At 40.7% G+C, this 27,091-nt stretch overlaps 1 long non-coding RNA gene across 2 annotated transcripts; it reads left to right on the plus strand.

The window, feature by feature from the left end:
• Positions 1 to 20,017: 20,017 nt before the first annotated feature.
• LOC146760557 (uncharacterized) lies at positions 20,018 to 27,085 on the plus strand. Of its 2 annotated transcripts, none has more exons than XR_014947780.1 (2): positions 20,018 to 21,651; positions 24,145 to 27,085. It is a non-coding gene; the product is annotated as an uncharacterized LOC146760557 (long non-coding RNA). The 2 variants fall into 2 exon arrangements; XR_014947781.1 differs by lacking the exon at positions 20,018 to 21,651 and adding an exon at positions 21,912 to 22,429.
• Positions 27,086 to 27,091: the final 6 nt, after the last annotated feature.

Below are 27,091 nucleotides of genomic sequence, written 5' to 3' on the forward strand. Positions count from 1 at the left end.
AAGAAATATTTCTCTTTCACCTTGTCTATTATGTTCATAGGTGGACTGTTTGTAACATCATTATGATGACTGGGACAATGCTGTGAGACAATTATGGAGGCCCAAGTTTGGGGCTTATCCAAGCTTCTCAAACCCATCTTGGTCCAGGCCTTTCATTACTCATTGATGAAAGCAGCTCATCGGAGAAGCTGGAATGGCCACAGAGTGATGCTGTGGTCACCAGGTGAGTGTGCCATGCTGAAGATCAAGCTTCAGGCTTGGCTGCAGCTGTGAGTTGGGCTGCAGGGCTTCAAGGAGGGACACAAACCATGCCAGAAGGGGAAGTGAGGGGGGAATTCACCTGGTTGGTGATGCTTGGATAAACACTGCAATTAATATCCAAATAATAAATCTGGGGGCTGGAGCAGGAGAGTTTTGTGTTAAAGCATATTGTTTCTGGATTTCTTTAGCAAGTGTACTTAAAGAGCAAGACAAGAGCACTGAAAACTTTCTTTCATACTCATCTAGTGCCTGCTTTGGATTTATCGTTGAATGTGGGGGACTATTTTCATAAGAAAATGTTTTATTTCTGCAATGCCTGCTCTTTTGATTTAGTACATAAAAAGAGTGCCATCTTAATAACAGCTATAACAGATAAAAACTGGATTATGAAAGAGAGAGTGTCCCTACTTACTAAATTAGCAAATACACATGGAGAGAAATTGTAGAAGACTACAATGCAAACACTGTGTCTTACACTAGAATCACAGCAGTAATTTGTCCCTTGCTGGAATACACCCATTTTTCCTCCTCCCTTTCTGCCTTTGGAGAAGAGAGAACTGGGACTGAATTTGTCTTGATTCTAAAGCAGCTGTAGAAATATATCAAATAAATCATATCCTCAAACAGTTCTTGCTCTTCTAGAGTACTGCTGTTAACAGGTTAGCACATTTTAGGGAATGGTGCTGAAGGGCATAATTACCTGCTCTCAGTCTTTCTGGTCAAGAAAGAGGATTATTTGTAAACATGAGTACTATCAAATATGATTTCTTGGTTGTGTTAAAATTCCTGACTATCGTTCTACAAGAGCAGAACATTTCTTTGCGTAGCTTTATTTATATAGAAGATGCCATGCGTAAGCTATCTCAGCATCACTGCTGTATGTGTTTCATATATAGCCAAGCCCAGGGGCGCACTTTCAAAGTCAGGTTTTCATACGGGGTTGGATATTTGGCCCATGTAGTTTAAGAAAACAGAAAATCTGGTGATATGCATTTAATAGCAATATAAAAATAAAAACCAATAAAAATAATGAGAATTATATTTCTATTGGGAGAACATTAAAGTCATAATGGTGCAAATGGGCTTTGGATAATTGATAATACTGATGCAGAAAATTATTTTCAGTTCCCTCTCCTTTGCAGTAAAATACAGCTGCATTTAAAGAGGAGCGAAAAGTTTTTTTTCTTCTGGTAGTGAAGCATAAGAGGTTTTTAAGCAGCATCACTAAGGAAACCTCAAAGCCACGCTAGAAATGAACATGTGAGTTTGCTGTGCTGACATGCAGAGTAGCAGCGTGACTGGTTCCACCTTGGGAGTGATGGCATGGTGTAAGGATGTCGCCTCTTGGCTCCAACCTTGCTGATTGCTGCAAACCCAAGTGGAGGATAATCATTCTCAATCTGTGGCTTTACTGAAGCAGTGTCTTGCTGCTGCTGCAGTTCTGCTGCAGCTGTGAAGCAGGCAGCAGCTCCCTTGGCTGATTTGCATCGAGTCATTCTGCAGAAATCTACCTTCGGCGACACATGGCCCAGAGCCCTGGGGAAGAAGCGAGCAAGGCTGTCCCATTTCTCTCCTGCCACCACTGTAGGTAATGGGGCTTCATCTGCTTACTGCTTGGGCAGCAACTTATAAATGGTAGATGGGAGAAGGAGGGTGGGGTGAAGGATGCCACTCTCCTCCTAGTTTTACTCTGTCACTGCTAAGCGTATTAATGTCTCTCCATCCAGTCACCACCGCAAATTAGTGAGCATTAGCCAAGTATGGCATCCTGAGGCATTAGCCATGTATGGCATTTAGGAAGCAAGTGACTTCTGTTTGGGCTCATGGATGTGGAATGAATGTACGTGGTTCTGTCCCAGTTAGTCTTATATGAGACCCATCCCATTGTACGGATTCACTGGAATCCATTTGTCCATTCATAAAGTGAAGCAGCAAATTTGACTAATGAAGGAACAATTTGAAATTTATATTATGAGAAAATAATATTTTTGCTCTCTTGGAATAAGCAGAGACTGAAGCAAGCAAGCGCTTATGAGGCCACAAAGCACTGGAGAATAAGAGCAGGTAGCAGAAGTTCCAAAGCAAAAAATATCCTACCAACAAAATGATCAAGAAAGGAATTTCTTCCAGGCCAGCTGCACTGGGCAGCTAGTCAGTCTGTAAGGCACAATGTTCTTTGGTTCAGGAGCTCATCAAACTATTTTTAATGTAATGCCTTTTATAGGTGAAACTCTTAATATTTTGTTTTTGCTAACAAAGCAAAGAGAAGCAGTAACTTGGTGTAGCTGCAATTTAAGGCAGAGTCTCGAACTCTGAGAAATCCATTTATTTCTGTGGAACAGAAATCTTGTAATTTCTTATAATACTTACTTTTCTGTGCTTTGATTTCCTCAACTTATAAAAAGGGATATCTCTATTTAGCTGCCTGCATTGTTGCATTGAAACTAAGATAATGTAATATTTATAAAGTATTTTCAGATCATTGAGTAGAAGACAATTTGGAAACTTCTCTTGTACTGAATCTTAACTTAATTTCTAGTTTCTGTCAAAGGATGTCTCTTCATCTTTTAAACAAGGAAGAGGTTTGTGTTTTTCTTCTTGTTTACGTTCTTCTGAAGTGGCCTATATTAATTTGGTTTATAATTGAACAAGTTGAAGAAAAGATTGAAAATGTTATTACTGAGGCACAGGCACCAACCATAAAATAGGATAACCAATGGTGTCCCTAGAAGTGTTGCTGCAGTACTGACTTGTGACATATTGCTGGGCATTTGTTGTTGATGTTGACAATGTAGATGAATGTAGAGAAAATGTTGTCTGTATTCTTTTTTTGCTATAAAATGTCTGTTGTGCTAATCATTTCAGTCATGCTTTGACAGAAAGCAAGCTTGGTTCTTAAAATGTAGAAAGATCAGCTGTGCATCACTGCATGCCAGCTCCCTGGTTCTATGGCCCATGCATAGGATACAGTTGATGTTACTGAAAGGATACCAGTAGGTAATATAACACCTCTTTGTGGCTGTAACTGAAAACATGCAAAATGCAAATAGCCATACGTGTCTGGGAGCTTTTCATCCTAGTCTGTGTGTGCATAAGGTAGTGGTTTGGACCAAGCAAGAAATGATAAGAGGAAAAGAACAGCTCCCCCATTCACACATCCCATGCTTACCGATAACAAAATCTGAGATCTGGTTTTTCCTTACAATTTGTGGTCAAGCTGCCTAAGGCTAACTTACTCATCAGAGCTAGAAGTGCTGTTTGTAACCATCCACAAAATACGACATTGTATATGTAGAGCAATGACATGCTGAAATTGTGATTGACTGTCACAGTACCGACCAGGTCTCTGCTGTGCTCAGTGCTGCTACTGCAGACTCTGGTGCAACATTATGGGCTCAAAGTGATGACGAGAGTGGGCTGACAGATAAAGCATGGAATTTAACACGGAGGAGAAATGTATGCCTGAATCTTATTGCAGCATGTTATCTGACTCCATTGACTGCAGCATGTGACTGAATTAAAGTGAATGATGAAATTATGTACAGTCGTTTTCATAAGCAGAAGTCAGTTACGAAGTGCTTCCAGATGTATGTTTAATGTATTTCTATTTTATTATGGTGTCTATTTGATGTACGTGGTACTGACTAAATGGTTAAAAACACTGCAATGTGTGCAGAAGTATATTGTGCTCGATCTTTTTTTTCTGAAAGTGTCAGTGCTGATAGCTAAAAGCTGAAATACTGCAATCTAATCAACAGTGTTTTTTGTGGAATTATGAGCATAGGCTTTTAACATTTGGGTGAATCTACTGTTTGTAGAAATAAAAATAAGTGGCCCTAAAATTATTTTAGGATTGTAGGTTTAATATGGGGAACTAGATAAAGCCACAAAGATAAATCAGAGTCAGATTATTTCTGGTATCACATCTGCCAGGCCCATCAAGAAACAGATATTTTACATGCCTGTTCCGTGGGATTCAGGAAACAAGCATTCTGTTCAGCTGCATTGGTCGAGTGGACTTAGAATTTATCTCTTTGGATATTTTCTGATATTTTATGGCTACAGACATACAATTTTTGGTTTAAGGTCCTATCAGGTGTCACAAAATAAACTGCATCCAGAAGAGCCAATACCTAAACATTTTAAATCCAAGCTGCTCCATCACACTCTTATCAGACACTCTGTGTTGTAGGTGCTTGGTTACAGTTAATACATAAAACTGGCATTTGGACTTTTAAAGATGTATGGCCATTTTTCTCAAGAGAAACTTAATCTAAATTGTTGACTTCCTCTGAATTTCAATGATTTATTTATTTTTGCCAGCCTAACATTTCTATGTTAATTGGAGTTGCAAATGGTATTAGCCTTAATTTTCAGTATTAAACACTGTAATACAGCATTTTTCTGAAAATACTTGGCTCAACATCATGGTTCAAATTATGTTTAGAGAGTCAGATTCTGGTAACTGGGACTATTCATGGTTTGTTTTAGGACTGTGCTTTACATTCAGTCCACAGCAGTACACCCAGAGATCACAGTGAGATTTCAGAAAGATCAAAGCTAGAAACATGTGGTTTTAAGTACCAAATAAGCTTCTGGCAATTAACTTTATTTATTACTAAACTTCATGGTTATTACATTTGGTGTCACTCAGTATGATAATACTGCACGTTGTTTGTCTTTTGTTTTCTTCTTTAACTATATGTTCTCTGTTTCTGGTGCTTTTTGGCTTAACTTTTTTACTTCTACATTTCCCTCAGGAAGCAAATTCTGATTCTTCTTGGGAGAACGAGCTCTTCACTTATCCGTCTTATCTGCAAAGATTATTGGCAATTAAATAGGCAATGCTAACATGTAGAGAGTGATAATTGACCCCAAATAGATGAAAGAATCTACAGCCAGGGTGAAGAATTCAATTTCTCTCAGGTGTCACTACAAGAATTAGTGTTTCAGGCACAAAAGCACAACCACGACCATCTACAGCAAGGTGATGTATAGAGATTTCTCTGCTACATGGGTGACTAGTTTTTAAAAGAAAAATTTGATTTCTGAAGATGTGAGCATGTTGGATGTGCTTAATTTGTTCCAATGGCATAATGCTTTGGGTTGCTGCGATGTATAAATCAGGGGGTATTTAAATTGCATCTGTTTTAAATTATCCATGTAAATAATTATTTCAGAGCTCACGAGTGGCCACCATGAAAGAAGCAATTGGATTGTTTACTCTGATGCATTAAGCCTTTAATGAGTGATGTATGATTCTTCAATTTGTTTCAAAGTCTGTAGAGCTGTAAGCATTCTTGAAGAGCACATGCAGCGGTGTGCGCTGTTCCCCAGTTTCTCACACCGAATAAGCTCTGTGATCCTCATATTTTCTCTTTTCTGCTCATAGAAACTCATAGGTTTAGTTCCTGTTAATTTGCTTGGCTACCAGAAAGCATTCATTGTACAATAGTTGCAGGAGGTCTGCGCAGTGTGTCGCCCAGGTTGTGCCCATGGGAGCTTGCCTATCAAGTAACATGGGAGTACCCAGGTGAATTGGCATGAGACGTACGTGGAGGTCATCTTGGGAGAGTTATGGCCCTAAACTCTGTGAAACTCTGTTGCAGAGCCATCTGTTGAACCTCCCCACTCCCCTTCTCTGCCAGAGGCATTTCTTCTTTACCTGGGAGGACCAAATCTTACTCCCCTTGAATTCAGTAGACTTCCAGGAGAAGCAAAGTGAATCAATACACAATGTAGTATGTATTTAATATATGTAAGCTGCACTGCATTTTTAATCAGTTATATATTTATTGTAGTGAAGACTAACAAATTGCTGTACCACTAGCACACAAAAGCTTATGGCATTCCATTATTCTTAATTAATAGGTAAGTGCAAGCCTTTTTATTTATACTGGAGAAGATCTTGTTACTAATTTGGTTGCAAATGTATCTGTAAAAAGGAAAAAATTGTATATCTATTTATTTTCCTAGTTTAATAATAGAGCACTTGTTTTTTCCCTTTAGTTTTCTGATGGTTACTTGGTTTGCAATCAAATATTAGCATGCTGTTTTTGCATATATTTCAAAGACGTCCATTCTTTAATGAGGAAAACAAACGTATTTGTAACAAGCAAGCAAACAAAAAGCTAATGAAAAGCATCTGGAATCTAAGAAGAACACCAGAAAAAAAATGTGCAAGCACCAGTTCCCTGCATTCCTTTACCTGTTTCACAAATTTATCACAGGACTGATCACGTGTACGTCATTATGAGAAAAGCCTAAGAGCAGATAATATGCATTGTTTATCCATCTGATGGTCTTCCTTTCCTTCATGCAGGTAATCGGATAGTCTCAACAAAACCTAAAAGTCTTCATTTGGAGCTCTACAGTGAACTCTGGAGAAGTGAAACCATCTGTGTTAAGTAATTTTTTATTCTTTAACAGAATTTTACTACTCCATAATTAGTAATTATATTCTTTATGTACTTTCCATATCAAGATTTCCAAGGAGTCAGGAAAATTTAATCAGTCTTAAAAACAGAAGTTTATATTTAAGATCTTGAGTTTTAATTTAGCCTCCTAAACAGAAAGTTGCTCCTGTGTGATATCATTCTGAATGCAGGAGGTTGACTTTTGAATACCTGCCTGCTTCACTTCACAGTATATAATTTAGAAGGCAGTCTTCAGGATGTTACTGGGGAGGAGGTCTGGATTTGTTTTGTTTTGTTCTTCAGAAGAAAGTAAACTATTCTAAAAAGTAAGGGCCGTGATCTTTTCAACTTGAGTGATGTTCTTCTTGCCTTCACAGCATAGTGAAATGAAATGGAAACCTCCTTGACAGAAAGCACAGATGGTACACACCGGCCAAAAGACAGACCTGAAACATCTTATTCCAATGAAGAAGTTGCTATCGTATCCTGATGTGAATGAAGTGACAGTTTTCAGCTTCCTGAATCTAACGATGGTTTTCTCTTTTCTTTGTACTTTCCAGTGCTGTTGGAAGAACAGAGGTATGTCCATTCACTGGTGTTTGTGATGAAACAGAACCAATTATAAAACCTAATTTAAATTCCTGAAAGTTTTCAGTTGTTTCCTACTCTCCCTGTGATGTCCCAGTTGTTCTGATGTTTTTGTTGCTTTGCCATTGTTTTTTCTCTGAAGATACGGAGGAGGGTGACTACCTTAAGTTACTCATGTGAATATTTGGGCTGGAATTTGTGCTTTATACATACCTTGATAGTAGTATGCTAATACCGATGACCATTGCTTGGGTCTAGATATTAAAATCCTAGTAGATTCTATCACTGAAATGTTTAAATATTTATGCATGAAGCTATGATCATCTGTAGGATCCTATCTGTGAAGGCCTGTGTTATGATGGCCAGCTGTAATAGCTCATTTCTTTCTAAGGAAAAAATGCAGAAACCTGAAATGAGTTCTTGGGAGCTTTTCAGTGCTAGAGGAGGAAAAGGAGGTCTCCACTAACTCCTTCTAATGGTGAGCCATGAGAAGAGAGATGCTGTGGTTGCAGTCTGTCATATTCTGGAGTTAGGCTTGGCATTAAGGCTGGATGTAACATCACAGAGAGCAGTGGTGTGGTTAGAGATAGTGGTGGAGGCGGTGCTGGAGGCAGGAGGGGCAGAGGGAACTTGATCTGAAGAAGAGATGAATTTGCTGCAGCACAACCCAAGGCATGGGACACTGCCATGGTGCTGATAATGATCTCTGGGTGCACAAACAGAAGGAATGAGAGAAAAGCCTGAATTTAAGGCTATCTTGCTATGCTGTTTTATTTTGTACAGAAGCCCACTGCTTGAGTGGGGGGGTGTGCTGCAGAGATGCTCAGAGAAGGTCAGTTGTTTATTTGTGCAGTAGTTACTAATTTCAACAGGAATCCTTAGACATTGCAGTCTGTCCTCCTCTGCCAGGAGCTGGTGGCTATAGAATTGTACTATCAGCAGGGCAGGGCAGGACGGGTTGGTGAGAACAGGTCTGCTAAGCCATGTCTGTCTGCACAGCGATGGCTGAGCTTTGCTTACTCTAACATCACATACAGCAAATGAAATATGTAGTGCTTTCCCATGGAGTTTCCATGATTTACTGTTTAGTGTAAACTTTAAAAAAAAAAAAAAAAAAAAAAAAAAAGGAGAAAAAACACTGCAAAAACTGATGAAGAACTGATAATTGAAAAGATGACATGACCTAATTTGAAAAGGGTTATATCTTCACATGCCCCACACTTGTGTAGTTCAAAATAGTACACATCTTGTCCCTTTAACTTCAGGTGTACGTGTCTTGTCTGGTTCTTGGAAGTGACTGTGTACAGGCAGAGCATAATTGGCAGCCTGTGACATCCCTGTCTGCAAGTGTCTCTCTAAATGGAGCGTATTTCAGCCTTTATCTAGTGATGGCTGTTACCTGAGAGAAGCCCAGGGCCATCTCAAAGGGCTTGTAGCGGCTAATTGTGCCTGTTAGGACTAGCAATTAGCTGGGGATCTCTCCACTAGGCAGCTCCGACACCCACTAGCTTTCAGCTCTTTTCACTTCCTTTCAGTTAACTAGCTGTGCCGAGCAGAAGAGACAAGGGACAGGTAGGCGAGTGTGCCGTCACGCTCAGGAAGGATGAGGAGGGATGTGTGCAAGACCGCTGGGGAAAAAATAGACACCGGGTTATAGTAATACACAAAAACATGACCTGATTATTACAGAAACAAAGCAGCAGGTGACCTATCGCTCATCTGTAGGTACTGGAGGCTACAGCTGGACTGTTTGCACAGGCTACACTTCAGCTTTAAGAAAACAATAAAATCTAATTACGTATAGGTCATAAAAAAGATCCCGTACATATGGTGGTTGCTGGTTACCATGGTGCAAACAATGGTTTCAATGGAAACATGAAGCAGAACATCGAAGAATTAAGATAATAAATCAGTTTCATTGAATAATAAAGCTTTGCACTTACCCATTAATTAAGGATAATCGTATGCCATAAGCTTTTGTGTGCTATAAGTAATGTGTTACTCTTTACCATAAATATATAGATGATTAAAAATTCAATACACCTTACAGGTAGCAAATGCATACCATCCTCCGTATGTATCACTAAAGAAAGATGTAAGTGTTCTTTTCATACTTATTATTTTTTGGATTGGGATAGAACGTTTCAATTATCCATCAGAATTTGAGTTTGTGATAACACTTGGAGGACTTGAGAAAATCTCCTTGAAACCTCTGTGAAAATCTTTAAACGTTGATGACACAATTCAAAGATATCTAAAAACGTTCAGAGAAAGGGCAGGGCTGGACTGGGCTGGCCTGCCACATCTGGTTTCCAATAGTGAATTGAGACATACCACATAATGTAGCCCACTGTAACACAATACACACTGATCTTGTATTGACCCTTCCACTTGATACATCTTTAGGTGCTTTGTAATCCCTAACAAATGTACCTTAAAATCCTATTGAACTGTGGAGGCAATTGAGAACAAATGTCTTCAGGCCAGAAATAGCATCTGGTTCTCAGACCAGACCGGAGTACACACTCCAGGTACACAGGGTGCAGGCTGAAGGCTGGGACACAAAGGTTTTCACCTGCTGCTGTGAGCAGAGGGCAGGAGCAATGTGAGACAGAACGGGTGTCAGAACAGTGGGGTTTGTTCCCTTTGTAAAATGAACAGAAATCAAACATACTAAACATTTAGGCAAATCTCATCTTTAAAACCCTGCCTTCTCAGGATGTTTTTTTCCTTTGAATGCAGCATTTGCAGAGTGGTTTGTCACAGAGGGAAACAAAGTCTCAGGTTGTTAGGTGGTGGGTGCAGACTTCAGAGACCCCAAGGAGAGCGCCCCAAACCCTGTGCCCTGGGGAGCAGCCAGTCTGTCAGCACAAAAATAAATGTTCAGAACATGCATAGGCCATTTCTTCACATTGGGAAAGGAATGATAAAGGCCCTGGCAGCTTGAATTTTCCTAGGGCCCTGATGAAGGGGATTCCTATAGCAGTGCAGGAGCTGGTGCAGCCAACAGAACACTGAATCTCACCAGAGGGCATGGAAACAGCAATGCTTTAGTGCTTATCAATACAGGAGTGAGTATTTCCCAGAGTACTAACCAGCACTGCAGAGACATATACTGAAGAGTATAAAATGCAAACAGTGCGAAGCGTGGGTAAAAACCCTTTGTGACTTTTCAGAGGAGAGCAGGAGAGAGGGAAAATAAAGAAGAGAGGAAGAGAAACAAATCTAAATCCTTCCAAAGTGAACTTAAGTGTTAAACATGACCTTTGGATTTAAGAAGCACAAATTTTCACAGGAAGTTGAAAACACACTGGATGGGGGAACTAAAGAACAGCAGGAACAGATGCCATTATTTGGCACGCAGTGGGGAGAGAAGCACAGAAAAGGCAGTCTCTGCAGAAGACGCTTTCCTTTAACTCTCTTTGTTTTCTCTTGGGGAGATAAGGGTAGGCACTGCATGAGATTTTCTCCTCACATCAAAAGGCTTGGGGGGCTGAAGGGGAAGTTTAAAAATATGTTAAGAACCTTCTCATAAAAAATGCTCAGTTATCTGTTTTACAGCACAGGATGGTTTGGTTTGTGAAGAGGGGGAAATGCTGAACAGAGAGCCCAGGAGGAATTTCTTTAGATTAACTGTAATGGCCACTTGCTGCCAGGGAAGGGAGGACCTGGGAAAGGGAACAAATAGTTTGCAGTCCTTGTTCATTAGAGGCTAATGTTCAGGGAGAAAGTGCAGCTTGCAGGCAAGGGACAGGGGTATAAGCGTGATGCCTGGGGCTCAGCGATGAGCTCAAGGACTGCTGTACAATGGGTACAGAGGAAAATGCTATTTACTTCCCCTCCTGGGACATAATCTTGAACACATATGGATTCATTGAAGGTTCATTCCACTCCTGCCTTTTTGGGGAGCACGAGGCAAAACCAAAAACTGCACTTGACCTTCCATGGAACTATTGCATCCTTTGAATGGTGTGAGTGTGTCCTGAAGGGTTGCTCTGGCTGCTGTGAGCTGAGCAAGCACATTGCTCTGATGCCACATGGCCACTACATCAAAGGAAAGTTTATTAATTGATTTTCGTCTCTGAACTAGCAGAAAATTGCAGACTCAACACAAATGTTCTGTGTAGTTTCACCAAGATGGGCAGAGGAATCATTCAAATAAATCACTGCTCATAATATTTTATAAAACCTAGTCCACTGTGTGACCCTTGGTTTTACATGCAAGAGGTTGACTACTTCTGCTAGGGGGCTGATGACCTTCCTTGTAGTATTCTCTGCTCAAGGCTGATGGGATCAAAGAATCACTAATTAGTGGTCTCTCTGAAGGCAAGGAGGGAGAGATTATTACAAAGCTCTCACTTCTGAAGATAACACATACATATAAAGTTAGCCAACACTCTCAATATACAAATTAAAGTTTAACAACCCTATAAGCATTCCTTCTTCAAGACAGCACTAGGAAGTGAAGATAAGTTGCAGGGAAATGAGACAATTAAAAAAAAAAAAAATGGTTGTTAAAATTAAGAGAGCATCAATAAGATTTTATATTGAATTGCTAACAATCTCTTTACTTTGTCAGTTCCTGAAGGATCAGAGGTGATTCTACTGGCCTTACTGGTGAGGACTCAGATGTTTAATACTGGACTCTCTATATTTGTTGTGCCCACAATGGACAAATTGGCACAGGATTTTCTGAGTGTTGCTGCATTAAAAGCAATAGGACAAATCTATTCACTGGCAAAGGATCAGGCAAACTACTTCAGAAAGAGCAAGGTAAGAGTTGCGTCACTTTTGAGTGCATTTCTCTGGCCTTATCACATTTCTTTTTCATATTTACACAAATACATCCAATTTTTACATCGGATATACTGTCAAGTGCAGGTCAGTTTTTTTTTATCACTTTCTTGTGAAGCTTCTGACTTAGTAGTTGTTCAGGTGAGGTAAAAGTCCAAGTGGTATTTGCAAAGCAATACCTGTACAAGTTGCCTGAAGTTTAGCAATATGGGTATAATCTGAATTGAAAGCTTAATGTTCGCTTCTTCGTGGTTTAAGTATATACATAGTCCACTGGGCGTGATTTTCTGGACAGTCTTTTACCATATTTAGCCATGCAAAGAAGTGCTAATACAGGTTTTGATGTCACAGTCAAGGTATTTTCTAGTTGTTTTACATGTAGTAAGAAATACTGCTTTCAGACTTTTGGCTATTGTTGTGTATAACACAGAGAGAAGCATAAGCGTTGACTGCATAAAAGTACTCATATACCTGACAGTTATGCAGAGGACTTTGAATGAGTATGTTTTCCCTTTTGTAGGCAAAACTGATTTCACAATAGAAAATACATCACGTGAAACAAGTAAAGCCAATTTGTCCTTTGTAATTTTCCTTTATTTTTTTTTTTATTTTTTTTTTTTTCAGTAGTTTTCATAGATTTGGCCCTAGTCAAAACTGACTATCAGAAATGTTGGAGGCTTCTTGTGTTTAATATGGACTGGTGTCTTTTTGTCATTTAAGGGGAAAAAAAAAAAAAAGAAAGAAAAAATAAATGGCAATGGAAGCTATTTTGCTAATGTTTTTATCTATTCTGTGACTGACATCAATAATACATAACAGTTCAATTGACATTGCATCCTGTCCAATGGACCCACTGACCTGATTCAATGTCAGCTGAAATGCCTCGTACATCATAAATACATGTGAATTTTCATAGATCCATTATCTATCCTCTCGCCTGGTCCAGGAGTGCCAGGGACCCAATGCTGAGCCAACAGGACTTTGAATTCTTTTTCTTCAGTCTCTGTTTTCTTTCACACTGTGAAGATGCAACTTCATACTCTTTAGAATGTAACTGGAAGACCCCTGCACGTTTTATGAATACATGAATGATAATGATGTCAATAGTTGTTCAGATACTAGGCTGATAAGAGTATGGTATAAAAACCCAGATAAATACCTCATACCTTGTCAGGAGAGCCTGAAAACCTGATATGTCATTCTGTCTTATTGTGCAAGAATATATGAATCGTAATATTCCTATTAACATTGTAGAAAGTCTGCAGTAGTTGCAGACTGAAACCAATGACAATACAACTTTTATAAAAATATGGATATTTAGCACTTGCCCCTGCTGTGATTTCATTGCCACTTAAAGGAAAAGGGACGCAAATGAAAAGTATTCCAAGGTTTTCAGTTGGCCCCTCTTTACAGTACACTGCAACAGTATATATTTATTTTACTACTGAGCCTGCTTAGCAGTCAAACTGTAGGAAATTGACTATACACTTACTGTATAAAAATGGTATGCTTGGTTAGTGATACTTTAGAAGAAATAAGTGCATCAATCATAGAATAGCAAGTTGTCAAGTCTTCATATGTTGGAAAAACACAGAACAAAGAATGTAATGTGTGTTGAGCACATTTTACAAAAGTTTCATGCCAAAGTTGATTTACAATGAACTCTTCCCTCCCTCTCTCCTCCCAAATTCTTCTAAAGAAATGTTTAAGGAAATCTGAACGAACTATCACGCTCTCTGTTCTGACATGTGTGTAATTACAAGATCATCCTCATTGTGAATTTTCTGTTTGGTTGATTTAAGAAAAAAATTAGGTGCATACTCTTAATGCTGTTCTGCCATTCAAAATCAGAAGGGTAATTTTCCTCACAAGTTAATGAGAAGAAGACGACTTAATAATTAGACTGGCTTAGACAGGTTGGATCCTTGACAAGGAACAGTGCCCGCCCTTGGAGCTTGCTCTGTAGGCTGAGCAGTCCTTGTCCCAAGCAGGGGCTCCCAGGCACTATCCTTGTCCAGAGGCTCTCCTGGGTGCACGCTGGTCACGCTCAATTTCATATCAGAGCCCTGTGAGAAGTGCAGACCTGACACGCGTTCTGTACAGTGCACAAGCTCTCCTGACAGCATGTGAAACCCTACAGATTAAAACTGCCACTGCATAGGTTGTTGCTATGGACCGTTGCATCGCTCTGCCTGATCTGGACCCAAAAGCACAAAACCGAGCCTGTATCTGTCCAAGTGCAAAGTCGAGTTCTCTGTTAGGAAACAACGTCATACTTCAGCTGGTAGAGATTCCTGGATTTCCAGTTCTGCAGCTCTTCTCTCACTGTTTCTTCTTTAGGGCATCTGCTCACCCTCCCATGTGTGTGATTCCCTTCATTATATGGATTTATACTACAGACATATAGCTTTAGTTAATCTGACAATAGCTCTCACTCCTTTCTAAGAGATCTGTTATGAAAAAGTAACCATACATTGTAATAAAATATAACACCAAGACAGAGAATACCCTTTCACTTCAGCAACAAAGACATCTTTTGAAGCTCACACTAAGTATCCTTGGTACCAGCACAACCATCCTAAATATAAGAACAACTACAGTTTCTTTTTGATGTTGGACAATAGAAAGTAACAATTCTTTGAACTTCTGTCTCTAAATCGGTCATTGCCCACTCAACTCGTGCTTTGTATTAGGGAGGATGAAGGCAAGTAAACTTTGATTAGTCTAACACAGAATAACTGGAATGCATAATAACCTAATATGGCCTCATCACACCTCTATTTAATGTATGTTACGCTTTCCGTTTGCATCACAATTTTTCAGTTATGGCTTAAGAGTTAGGAAAGTCGGGTGTTTCATTTCTTCTTTAAGAATGAAGAGAGGAGTAAACTCAACCAATTTCTTCCGTTAGGAAAGAAAAATCCTGACAGTTCTATCTACAGATTTCCATTTGAACAGAGATGGCAGTCTGGATATGGCTGCAGATAAGATACCTCCATCCAGAATCCGCAAGCAAGTGCCATGCATGGAGAGGCAAGAGTCTCTTTATCATCCCAACATCACTTCAGCTTTTGGTATTTCTCACTTATGACTTTCTTCAGCCTGAGCTGTTCCTGAGGAAATGTCATGGCTGTTTCCAGGAAACTGTCTACTTCAAACTCCACATTTCTGGGGAGACCCATGCACATATCAGAGTGATGACACCCTCAATCATGCTTTTATTCCATCCCCTTTCTCCATCTGGCCACGTTTGGAGAATGAAGTGAGGGAACAGTAAAAATGTATTATGAGTTTGGTATTCCAACAGCAAGCAGTTTAGTAAAATGAAGATTTACAAAATCTATGTTATTGAATGTGTCACTGTCTAGAGAAAATAATACTCTTAACTGAAACATATGGACATGTTTGTCTGTGTTTTGGCATAGTAATTTCAGGCTGGTCTCCACTTTAATCTAATTTTTTGCCAGTTTTGTTAATCTTAGAGTCCTTTAATTTTCCCAAATTAAAATTTTAATTTAAACAAACAAAAACCCCAAATTATTTTTTCTAGGATTAAGAAGGTATCTTTACAGGTAAAGATAAGTTCATGCTGCATAAGGATGTAATGAAGATTTTAGCAAAAGCAGAAAGCATCACTTTTACATTCAACTAAGAACAGAAATCTGTATCTGGACGTATTTCTTTATCCCAAAGTACAAGGTGCAAATAACTGGCATCTAGACATCTTCTAAATTATAATTTTTAAGTGGAGTTTTCATGTCATTACAAAATAAACTGATCCAATAATTCACCCACTGGTTATCCTTTTCCATTGCCTCTCAGAAGGAACGTGCTGTTGAGGGCGTCAGTATTTTATTATTATCCATTCCTTGGACATCTTTACGGATTTTCTTTTGAATCATTACATAACAAATGATCCAGAACACCTGTTTAAAGTGATGTGGAAGTGTGTGCATGTACATACCTTTCTCTAGCTGAGGACTTACGTGACCTCACCCCAAATTTCTGTCTGCTGTGAAAGGGAATCATGACTTTGTAACTCTGCTGAAGAATATGTCCAGATGAAGACCTTCACATTTTTACAGTGGATATGGAATCCTGACACTGGTGTTGAGTAGGGAAAGAAAGTCCATGCTCAGCTCTCCCCTGCTTCTTGCTGAGCAATCCCCTGGATGAGCAGTGCTGGCACTGATGAGTATGAGGCCAGAGGCTCCAGAGGAGAAGTTAAACTGATAAATACTGAAAAAGTTGCTTAAAATATGAAGTACTAAGAGCAAGCCACATAATATATGCCCCTTTTCATCTTGGGACAACAGGGGATGGATGATTCAGAAGTGGTACTGAAGCCAGTCCGTAGTACAGGCGCTTGTCAGGTGGTGAGCAGCATTTTTCATGTTAATGGAGGAAACATATTGTGTTCAAGCACTTCAGATTCAACCCCTGTTCTTACGGAAAGTGCTTTGGGATTTCTAGTGAACAGGAGGAGAAAATAAGGCTACAATCACTAGGAATCTGAACAAAGATATCCAAATAGGACAACTCAGTTTGTCTGTATAACGTGCTGGAAAGTACTTGGTCTTTACTAAGGACTGGTAGAAGGCTTTGAGCATCAGGTACCTGATACCACCTCATCCAATCTCTTCTCAGGAGTTCACTGGCTGCTGTACATCTTCTGAGCTTAGCCTGGCACCCGGTGTTGTTGCAGAGTTAGTCAAAGGAAATGCAATTGTGGAGTGAATGTTGCAAGAGGTGATTGCAATGCTGGAAATGCTATTGATGGCATTGCTTATTTATTTAGTAGACAGAATTTAGAATGGGAATAAGGATTTGTCTGTCACCATCACATCAGCCATCAGTTCAGCACTGCTCTAGGCAATGTTACTAATTTTTGTTTGTTTTGTTGTCATTCAGTCCAGATAATTTTTTATGTTCATTTAGTTGCTGTTAATGATTAAGAAAGAAATGTTGCGTAATGGTGAGGGAGGGTACTTGGAAATTTCACCCCTTACATCACAGCCTGTGCAGTTCCGGCCAATGACGTAACAGTGAATTAGTTGTTTCCTGCAGAGGCAGAAGCCATGATGTGGCTTTGTGTCAGGACCTGGTGCTTTCTCCTGGGGGACCAGTGTCACAGCCATGTCCTGCAGAATGCATCACTTTCAGCTGCCCTGGGACAGAGTTCTTCTGATGTAGAGCACTGGAGGGTTTGTACTTCAGGGGCAGAGAATGAGAGAAGATGTACTGGAAGTACCCAAAACAATGTGAATGATTTGTTGATCTGCACATCGTCTCTAACTGGAGGAACTGCTAAGTCACATCTGAACCAGTGACTGAGCATCTGGTGAAGGGGTGTTGCCAGCCCTGGGAGCACAGGTGGAACCAATTCACCTGTGAGACCAGAATGGGAGAAGCCTGGATCCATCCTTCTCCAACCTCATTTAAGGGCTGGCAGCCACAGGGAAAGGACATCCACTTGGGGATCTCCTCCTTTGGAGTGTTTGGTGAGCCTTGTTTCTCAGGAAGGGGTAAGTCATTCTTTATTATCACATCATGACCTCTATCTTTTGTGGTTGATTCTAAACTGGTTTAAAGGAGCTTTATCTGCCATTGCTTTTCTCCGTACCTGCCAATTGGGCAGCAGATTTGTAAAAGTAGGTGCTTCTTTTCCCTTGGGTTGTGACTGAACTGTGGAACTCACTTCTGTGGGAAAGAGACAGAATTTCCTGAAATTTAAGAAGACTCTAGCTGTCACTTCTTTATTTATTCACATTATTTAGGGCCAAATGGACACAGATAGCTAAGCTGACACAAGAGGTCAGTTCCAGCTCTCAGTGGCTTCAGGGCACAAATTATTCACCTGCCAAAGAAATATTTTGCTCTTTCCTAGCACCGTGCCTGTATGGCCATCATTTTGCAGTTATTAAGTGACTCTAAATCCCTCTTCTGCCCCTCATGTTGCCTTCAGTGTAGCTGGGAACAGATACATCTATTTTATGTATGATAAACGAGCAAGACACTGAAGTTAAGCTGCCGACCAATGGGCGCACTTTAAATCAAAAAGGACTGAGAAAGGACTGCCAGCCTCTTTCTCATATGGCCAGCATTACCAAACATTTGTGCTTTCTCTCCACAAAACGTCCATTGATGAGCTTGCAAAATAAGGTGACTTTGTGCAAGATGCACCTGGTATGAGTGCCTGACGGCACTGTGCAAGGATCCCAGGGCAGCTCTGAACAGTCAGGCTCTTCCCTGAGTCAGAGTAGCATCTGCAGCATCAGTGCAGCATCCAGGAAGCAGGCCAAGGTGGATTGCCATGCTGAGCTGCTTCCAGGGCTTCAGGGGGAGCGGTGCCAGGACCTTGTGGCAGCGCATTGTGCTCTGCGGATGCACCCAGATCTCTGCTGGTCTGCAGCCAGGAGCTCCCAGCAGCAGTGGTACCACGTGTGCGTGGGAAGGGCAGCGCTTGTAGGGCTACCATTTTAATTACACTGAGGAGTCTTGCCCTTGTTTCATGCCAGCAATTCATTGCAAAGCCAGAAGCCTTTAGACAAGAGAGAGCCAGCTGACAGTGCAGGCTGCAGATTTTCTTTGCTCCTCTGAATGACCTAATCCCATGTTTCTGCATCTCTTTCCACCAGCTCCTCATTCAGGATGATCAGAAAAAAATGGGGACAGCAGGAGAATAGAAAGCAAACTGGGCTCGAACAGTTGAGAGTTGGCAATGCTGTGTTGGAAAGCACAACTTTGCAGCATTTTTGTGTTTGGTTAAAAGCCTTAGGGGGCATCCTTTGAGCCAACAGGGCCCAGCAGTGCAGAGACTTGGGTTCCGCTTCCTACTTGTGACCGCCAGGGGTGCCCCATTGTGCAGCAGTGTCACAGCACTTGGCACAGGCCGAAGTGGAAATTCTATCTGGTATAATTATTGTATATTAAAATAGATAAAATTTTGATATGGAAGTATAGAATATTCTACATTACATTAGCCAGAGAACAGGTTATTCATCTCTGCTTTAATTTGTAGACTTCATAACTTTGTTTGCATTCGCTACAAGATAACTACTGTACATTCCTGAAAAATGACATCTTGCATGAAAAGACTTAACAAAAGCCACAGTGCTGATAATTTTCCTGAGGATCAGGGAGGACAGATCTCTCTGTGGTTTCACTGACATGGACCAAGGCTTGCCTTTATCACTTAAAACTAAATTGTAGCGCTGTCATGGCTGCACATTAAAGGAAGTTTCTCTTGATAAACTATTTTACTCAGTCATGTGAAACTTGATTTATTCTCCCAGACCAAACATAAAAAGGGCAAAAACTTCATTTGAGAAGCTTCTTGGGTAGGCAAAATGCAGACATAGCGAATGTTTTAGAAATACGTATATAAATTTATTAAGTTTTTATCTGTTGATGCTTGCTGCATTTCAAAGTCTTTGAAACTCTCCTGTGGGATGATACTTGGGAGCTGCACAATGTGCGCTGAGGAGGTGATGATGTACAGGCACTGATTGGAGTGAGGGGCAGAGAGCTTCACTGAGGGCTTGGCAGCAAAGCAGATGATGTGTGTGTAGCTGGTTGCTTTCTGGATCCTGCTACAGTATTCATTCTAAGTAATAAAACTTTAAGCAAATTATATTTGTAGTTTAGAACTTCTTCTGATACTGTGCTTGTTGAAGTTACCCGTAGTGGCCACCTTTGTGTGAGCCCGTGTAGGGAGTGTGAACTTGTATTAAATGTCCCCGTGGTCCATCCAACAAAAATGTTGCAGTTCCCTGTAGCTGAAAGATGAAACTTCACTGATTCAGAGAAATAATAAGATTATTAAGACCAAGAGTCTTCTCAAACTCATGACCTGTTCTTGTAGGTCTTATTCCCAGTCTCCTTATCCGTAGCCAGGGCAGAATTTCACACATGCTATGCTCAGAAATAAATGCAATTTCCTGTCCTGTTTACTTGTTTGCACTTACAAACCTATGCAAATGGGAGTTTAATAGAAGTAAGTGGACTTTTCACTTAATTAAAATCAGGTATTTTTACTTTTATAGCTTATAAACAAATAAATTCTTCAAAGGTGCAAGTTGCGTGCTGTGTAATCAGCATTGATTTTAGACATCTGTTTTCCACAAATGCTTATAGGAAAAAAACAAAACAGTGACTTTTAACTCATAATAGTTTAAAAAAAGCATGAAAACCAATAACCAGATAGAGCTGTTGCATTATATTCTACAAGATTTAAATTCTTCAATTTAGAAAAGAAATAGTTATCTATGTTTCTGTTGTTGCTTTTCTTTCTTCCCCTGGACATATGGCACTTAAAACTGTGCACAGACCCCTTGTAAAAATAGTGTGAGTTAAGCACAGAGCATTGCCTAGACAAGTAGTTTTAAACTGTGAATTTCTTTGCTCTGGTACCAGAAGGTCAAAGTCAAGTTTTAGGTGTTAACCAAACATAGGATGCATTTGGTTGTTTTGCCATCAATTTTTAGCACATTTAAAAACTTGATGACTCTTAAATAATAAACTGTTTCTAATCAGTGTCAAAACTGCCTTCAGACTTTCACAGGCCCTTGCTCCAGGCAGTTGTCCTGCTCCTGGCTGTTTGTATGGGGTGCTGGATTGGTGCTCTCCCCACCAAAGTTTTCAGTGATGACAAATCATAACCAGTTTGGAAATGAATCGATTTGCAGGGCCCATTGCCAGAGGTCAAATTTGCAATTGCATGGAAATGTTAAGGTGCAATTGCTTCTGGCTTTAATGAACTCCAAAAAGAAATATGCGGGCCTGTAAAGCTCATCCATTAGATCCTGACCTACAAATGGCAAGGAATAACAGCAATGCAACCAAGAGATGTGCTGACTAAGGGAAATGCATTGATGCAATTAGTTTTACTTGTTTTGGCATTTAATTCTGATGCTTAGGCAAAAGAGGTCTCGGCACGTGGACAGCTAGCAGCAAGGAAGGGATTCCCAGTGATGTGTGTGTTGTCTTTGCTCTTCCCTGCCCTTGCAGCAGCATCCCTCCTCCAGCCCTGTGAAGGTGGTGGATGCTGCCTGCCCCAAAGCACATCCAGCAGCAGAGGGGTGCTTCCTGGCCAAGAGAATAGGACTAGGAATGGAGGTCTTCTCTCACAAGTCTTATGAGGAGTGACTGAGAAGAACTGGAATTATTTCTTGTAGAGAAGATGCTCAGGGATTGTTACCTTCTACAACTCCTTCTACTGAGGTTGGGGTGAGGTAGCGCTGTTTTCCCAGGTAACAGTGATAAGATGAGATGGAATAGCCTCGAGTTGCACAGGGGAGATTCAGGTTGGATATTAGTAAAAAATCTTCTCTGACAGAGAGGTCAGGCACTGGAACAGGCTGCCCAGGGAGGTGGGGTAGTTACTGTCGCTCCATGCAAGAAATATGGAGATGTGGTTCTTGGGAACATGGTTTAGTGGGCAGTTTTGGTGGTAGGTAAGTAGTTGGACTAGATGATCTTAGAGGTCTATTCCCACCTTAATGATTCTGATTGTCTATTCTAGGGGCTGTTACCAGATTTGGCCCAGAAATGCGTGTGTTTCTGAGACTACATGGGATGCTGGTTGCTGGAGGTGAGTGCTTGCTCTGACCAGTGCAGTTTTCCTCTTCAGAGTATCCTCTCCGGAGAGCCCCAAAATCCAGCTCTGAGCATATACCCAACCTCCTCCCACTGTGCTGTTCTTTGAGGCTGTGCCCTGCTTTGCTGTGAAGGGATCTGGCCTACTTCAGTGCCAGGTAGAAAACAAAGAGGTAAATATGTAAATTGATGTAATTCTCATTTGGCAAAAACCTCCTAGCAGTGTAAATAACCAAAACTGGATTAACAAGTTGGTCATCTTAAAATGAAAATAATGATCTTCCTTTGTCTTCCTCCTCCCATCAGGATGATCACAACAGGTTATCTTTTTTCATAAATCAATTAGATTCAACAAGCTGGCTTGTTTGCCAGCCATGTAGAAACCAACCACACCACTCCTACCTTTACTGTCCATTTTGACATTTGCTGGGTCTGAGTAATCTTTGAGCTGGGCTTTGACTTGGAACACCTCCACAGTAACCCCAGAGCTGGTCCTGGTGTCATCCTCAGTGCTTTTTCCCCACCCAACCCTTTTGTGGCTAAAATGCCCTCCACCAGTGGCTGAGAAGATGGGGACGGAGAGCGTACTGTTGGTCCAAGGCAAAAGCGTAGGGGAGAGCAGGAGCAGAAGGGAGCAGCAGCAGTGTGGCTGGCCACAAGCAGCAAGCTGGTCAGCGCAGAGCACGTGGTGGAGGAAGCATCACGGTCTCATGCAGCAGAATCAGGAGAGTCTGTTGGCAGCAGCAGAGCAACAGCGAGGGATCTGAAGTCGGGTACCTATCTTCATGGTTTGTCCATGCCCTTTTTATCCTACTTCTTTCCTGCCTAAGCAGCTTTCCTGTGGGCTTGGGGTAAGAGTCGTGTGAGTTCCTCTGAGATGGCCATCTCCCTTGAGGTAAGCCCACACAAAAGACCACTTCACAGCCATTCATCTGCAGCTCATCTCTCTCTTGTTGCCCCGGCCTTGTCCATCTGTGTCCCTAAGACATAGGGTTTCTCAATCCTCGAACAGGACTTTACCATCCTCAGCAAACTGAGGCAATACGTTCACACAGGAGGAAGATCTTTGCTCTGTGTCTTGGTGCAAACAAATGCAGTCCTGTTGATGGGGAATGTGGTACACTGCGGTGGGTTTTCTTCTTTTTTTCTGCCTTTTTATTTTTCTGCAAGGGCCAGGTCATTGCTTCCGAACCTCTCTCTCAAGAACTGACACTTAAAGTGCAAATGAAGCTAATGACAAGAGACAGTATTTTAATGTTAATTAGATATTTCATGTGTCTTAGTTCATCAGAGCAATATTGCTCTTTTATGTATTACATGAAAGCAGAGCTTTAGCTTGGAGGAAAACAGGGAACACAGTCGGTCATGGAAGCAGTGTGCTCCATTTTGTAATTATTAGAATTATTGTTACACTTTGGAAATCTGGGAAACTTTGAAGAGAAGAAACTTAATAATGATAATGGAACTACTGCACTATAGGAAGCCCTAGCAAAGGCTTTATACCTTTTCTTCCTACATGAGCTGGCATTGTAAAAGCTGCTGTCTCCTAAGCTCTTGGCTTTTCTTCAGGGTTGTGTAGATATGTATTTGGTCTCTCTGTACATGCATTCCCCCCCTCCTTCGTTCCCTATGACGTTATTATCTTTCTAATAGTTGTGTTAAGCTGATGACAGGAGCTGCTAATGCTGCACATCCTGGTGGCCTAATGATGACGTTCCCCAGAACCAGGTCCATTGCATGCAGTGTTTTCTCTGAATCCTTGTGTTCTTGAGGCCTGGCTTCTACTCCTTTCAGTTGCTTTTAAGAAGCCACATGTCACTGCCAGAGAGTATTTACGTAGTTCACGCATTAAAGTTGCACATGTGTTTGTAGAACACAAAATCTAAGGCCTGCCCACAGGAATGGGCTCCAGCCAGAGACTGGAGAGCACCTGCAAAAGGACAGAAAGCCCCCGACCATCCAATCCACAGCATGATGAATGCAGGCACTTGCTGATACAGTCACTTTAGGGTGGGGTTTTAAGAGGAAAATAAGATAGATAATATTAATTTGTGTTTCTTTCCCTTCTTGTGCTTCAGCTGGGCTTGCTTTTATCATCCCTCTGGGTGGAAGAAAATCTGTTTAAAAACAATACTTGTAACCATAAATAGGGCATTTCAATGTAATCTTGTAGATATTCTAGAACAGGAATTATTTTTCTTACAGCAGTTGGTGTGGGTGCCCACACCTAACAAGAACAGCAGTGTAGAAATGTAGTTAAGCCTTCTATTTTTGTACACAGCTAGTATTAAAGGAAAAAAAAAAAGGAAAAAAAAAGTGTTAGATCTGTAGTTTCTTTATATTGTGCAGAGCAAAGACACAACAGAGTAAACTCATTGAATATAGTAGTACTGAAGATGATCTGCTTGGCTTGGAACATCCTTGCTACTCTCTTTTTCACAGTGTTTAATTACACTTTTTCTTTTTTTTTTTTTTTTTTTTTTTCTAGAGGAGTATCAAATTTATGGCTAAGATTTCCACGTGAAGCACTGGAGTTTAAGAAGGGAGGCTTAACGATGCTGACTTAAAGGTAACACTGATCTGGAGCTGAACATTTCACATACAGGAGTGGGGAGGGAGTGTGCTGGGCACTGCTGATGCAATGTGCTCTATACTAAATCCAGTTGAGGCTCCAGCTGCCTGAAATCAGGACACCCAGTTTAGGGTGAAAGAGATCTCACTAACCTTTGCCAGCCTGTCTGTACTGGGCAAATATGGTGGCAGAGACACTCTGCCCACAAAACCCTGGATCTCATTCCTTCCTATCCCTCGCTGTGCATTACAGTAGGGAATTACATATTAAAGAGATGACAAAAGGAGGATTTATTGTTTTTATTTAATTGGGGGAGGAAATTTATTCATAACCCAATACTAAGTGCATGCACATGTAAGATAGACACATGTTCTTGCAGTCCCCAGCAACAGCAACTGTACTCTTGTAACTGTTTGCAGACATAAAGGAAGAAAACTTGTGTGCTGGAGTTGCATTAATACACATTAACAATTGTAAGTGTTCTGCTTGAATAAAAGCAGTTTGCCTTCCTGCTTGAGGGTTTCTGCACTTTGGGGACATATGATGGGCAAATCAAATACACTGATAGAGGGCTATAAGTGCAGTAAGTTATATTTAACGAAAATAAACAAGCAGATACCGGCACTTCTGCTCTGCTATAAAAAGCCTACATATGCTCAATGCAGGTTTTCTTAAGGTAAGGGACAGAGCTTAGGAAGCTCTAAGGCAGCTAGATTTGCCCATATGGGAAGGCGGGCTTTCACTGATGATTTTGCAGACAGAAATTGCCCATCTGCACTGTTTGCAGGTGTTTTGAATGATTATATTATTAGCTCTGTCTGTTCAACTTTGCTTTTTTATGGTGGCTTTAGTATTGCAGTAAATAAAAAAAAGAAATATATAAGCAGCCATCTGGTTCCCAATTTTTGACTAGTGCTCTTTGTCAAGAAAGAAAAAAGAATTCTCAGATATTATTTCCTAGGTCTGAAGCACTGGCAAATGAGGAGAACAAATACTCAAATTCTGACCCGAATATAAAATGGAAGCAGAATTTTCTCCTTACTATTTAACTTGCTCTGATTAATCCATTTAAAAGTAATTGCCATGTTCTGTTCTCATTTATGCCTCCGTGAAGTCAGTGGAGCAGTTCTGGACTTACACCACCCTTCTGGGGGCAGAATCTGCTGTGGAAATTGGGGTGGGGGGTGGGGATGTAAAGTGGAAATAAATAATAATTGGAAAACTGCATTTTGTTTTTCTCTAAATGGGTGACAAAGGCAGCTGGGAAGTGGACCTTTTGTGCTGAATTTTGCAGGGAGGCTTCACATTTCTCAGATATTTTTGCAAAGCAATGATGAAACATTGCAGGACCTTTAGAAATGAAGAGCAAGCTATTTGCTATCTCAGCAGTAAGTTCTCAATTTTTAGACTGCATTTAGGTTTCTCTGAGCATAATATTTGATTATTGGCAATATGTTTCCAGTTAAATATTTCATACAGTGCATAAAGGCCTCTTTTACTCTCAAGCATTCTGCTAGTGTTAATGAAAGCAGTGAATTCATAGTCCGGTGCCTGAATACCTTTTGCTGCAAACTGTTTTAGGGTTGGATTGCAGACAATTATTTAATGTTGCTTCTCTATTCATTGAATCTGAATTATGAACCTAAAGGTAGGTGGATTGTCAGTGAATCTTTCTTGCAGAAATGGTGGCAGGCCTCATAGAGCTGACCAAAAACCCAGTGTTCTCAAAGTCCAAAAAGGCACATGGCCCTTCTTTTCTGCTTTGACTACAGGATTTCCTTGTCTTCAGAGAATCATTAAAGTTAGTAAAGACCTCTTTCCCCACCATGCTCGCTAACCACGTCCCTAAGAATTACATCTATGTATTTCTTGACCACCTTCAGGGATGGTGACTCTGCCACCTCTCTGGGCAGCCCATACCAGTGCCTGACGGCTATTTTAGAAAATAATATTTCCCTAATTATCCAGACTGAGCCACTCCTGGCAAAATTTGAGGCTATTCCCTCTTGTCCTGTCACTGTTACCCAGGAGCAGAGGCCAACCTCCACCTCACTGCAATCTCCTTTCAGGCTGTTGCAGAGAGCAACATCTCCCCTGAGCCTCTTCTCCAAACTAGGCTCTGCACTGATGTCATTAGAGGCTTCATATACATCCTTCATATTCCTGATTGTTTTCTATCAGTCCAGTTACTATACTAAAACAACATATTTACTTACATCAGTCATTACTCTTCTAGGTTCATGCCGTTAATATTCCAGTAATCACTGTATCCGTAAATTAATAGACGTCAGCATTCCTAAAAAGATTATACACATTCACATCAGCTATGTATAAATGGTAACAGATACAAATGCTTTTTCATGCTGGGTATGCAGGATAATGTAAGTAAGTGTGGTCAGGATCTCACATTCATTTTTCTGAGTTCAAAGAATCAGAGGTTTGGGTTGGAAAGGACCTCATAATCATTCATAGTTCCAGCCCCCTGCTGCTGTTGCCAGCTGCTAGATTGTGCACTAGTTCAAGATGCCCAAGGCCCTATGCAACCTGGCCTTGAATGTCTCCAGGGATGGGCACCTATGAACCCTCTGGACAGCTTGCGCCAGTGCCTCATCACTGTTAAAAAATCTTTTCCACCAACATCTAATCTAAACCATCTCCCATCCTTTAGTTTAAAACCATTTCCCTTATCCTATTGCCCTAGTAAAAAGTTGATTTTTCTCCTGTTCTCCTAAGGAGCAATTATTTAGCAAGCATTGTCATTTGTGTTCTGTTATGAGACTGTCAGCTGAATGGTGGTATCAGAAATGGAAAGGCAAACTCCCTGAGTTAACTGTGCTCTCTTGTAGGAACTTCTCAGCTAAAA

This window comes from Coturnix japonica, chromosome 6 (genome assembly GCF_054131305.1).
Source record: "Coturnix japonica strain WE chromosome 6, WE-NBRP24, whole genome shotgun sequence".
Taxonomy (NCBI): Eukaryota; Metazoa; Chordata; class Aves; order Galliformes; family Phasianidae; genus Coturnix; species Coturnix japonica.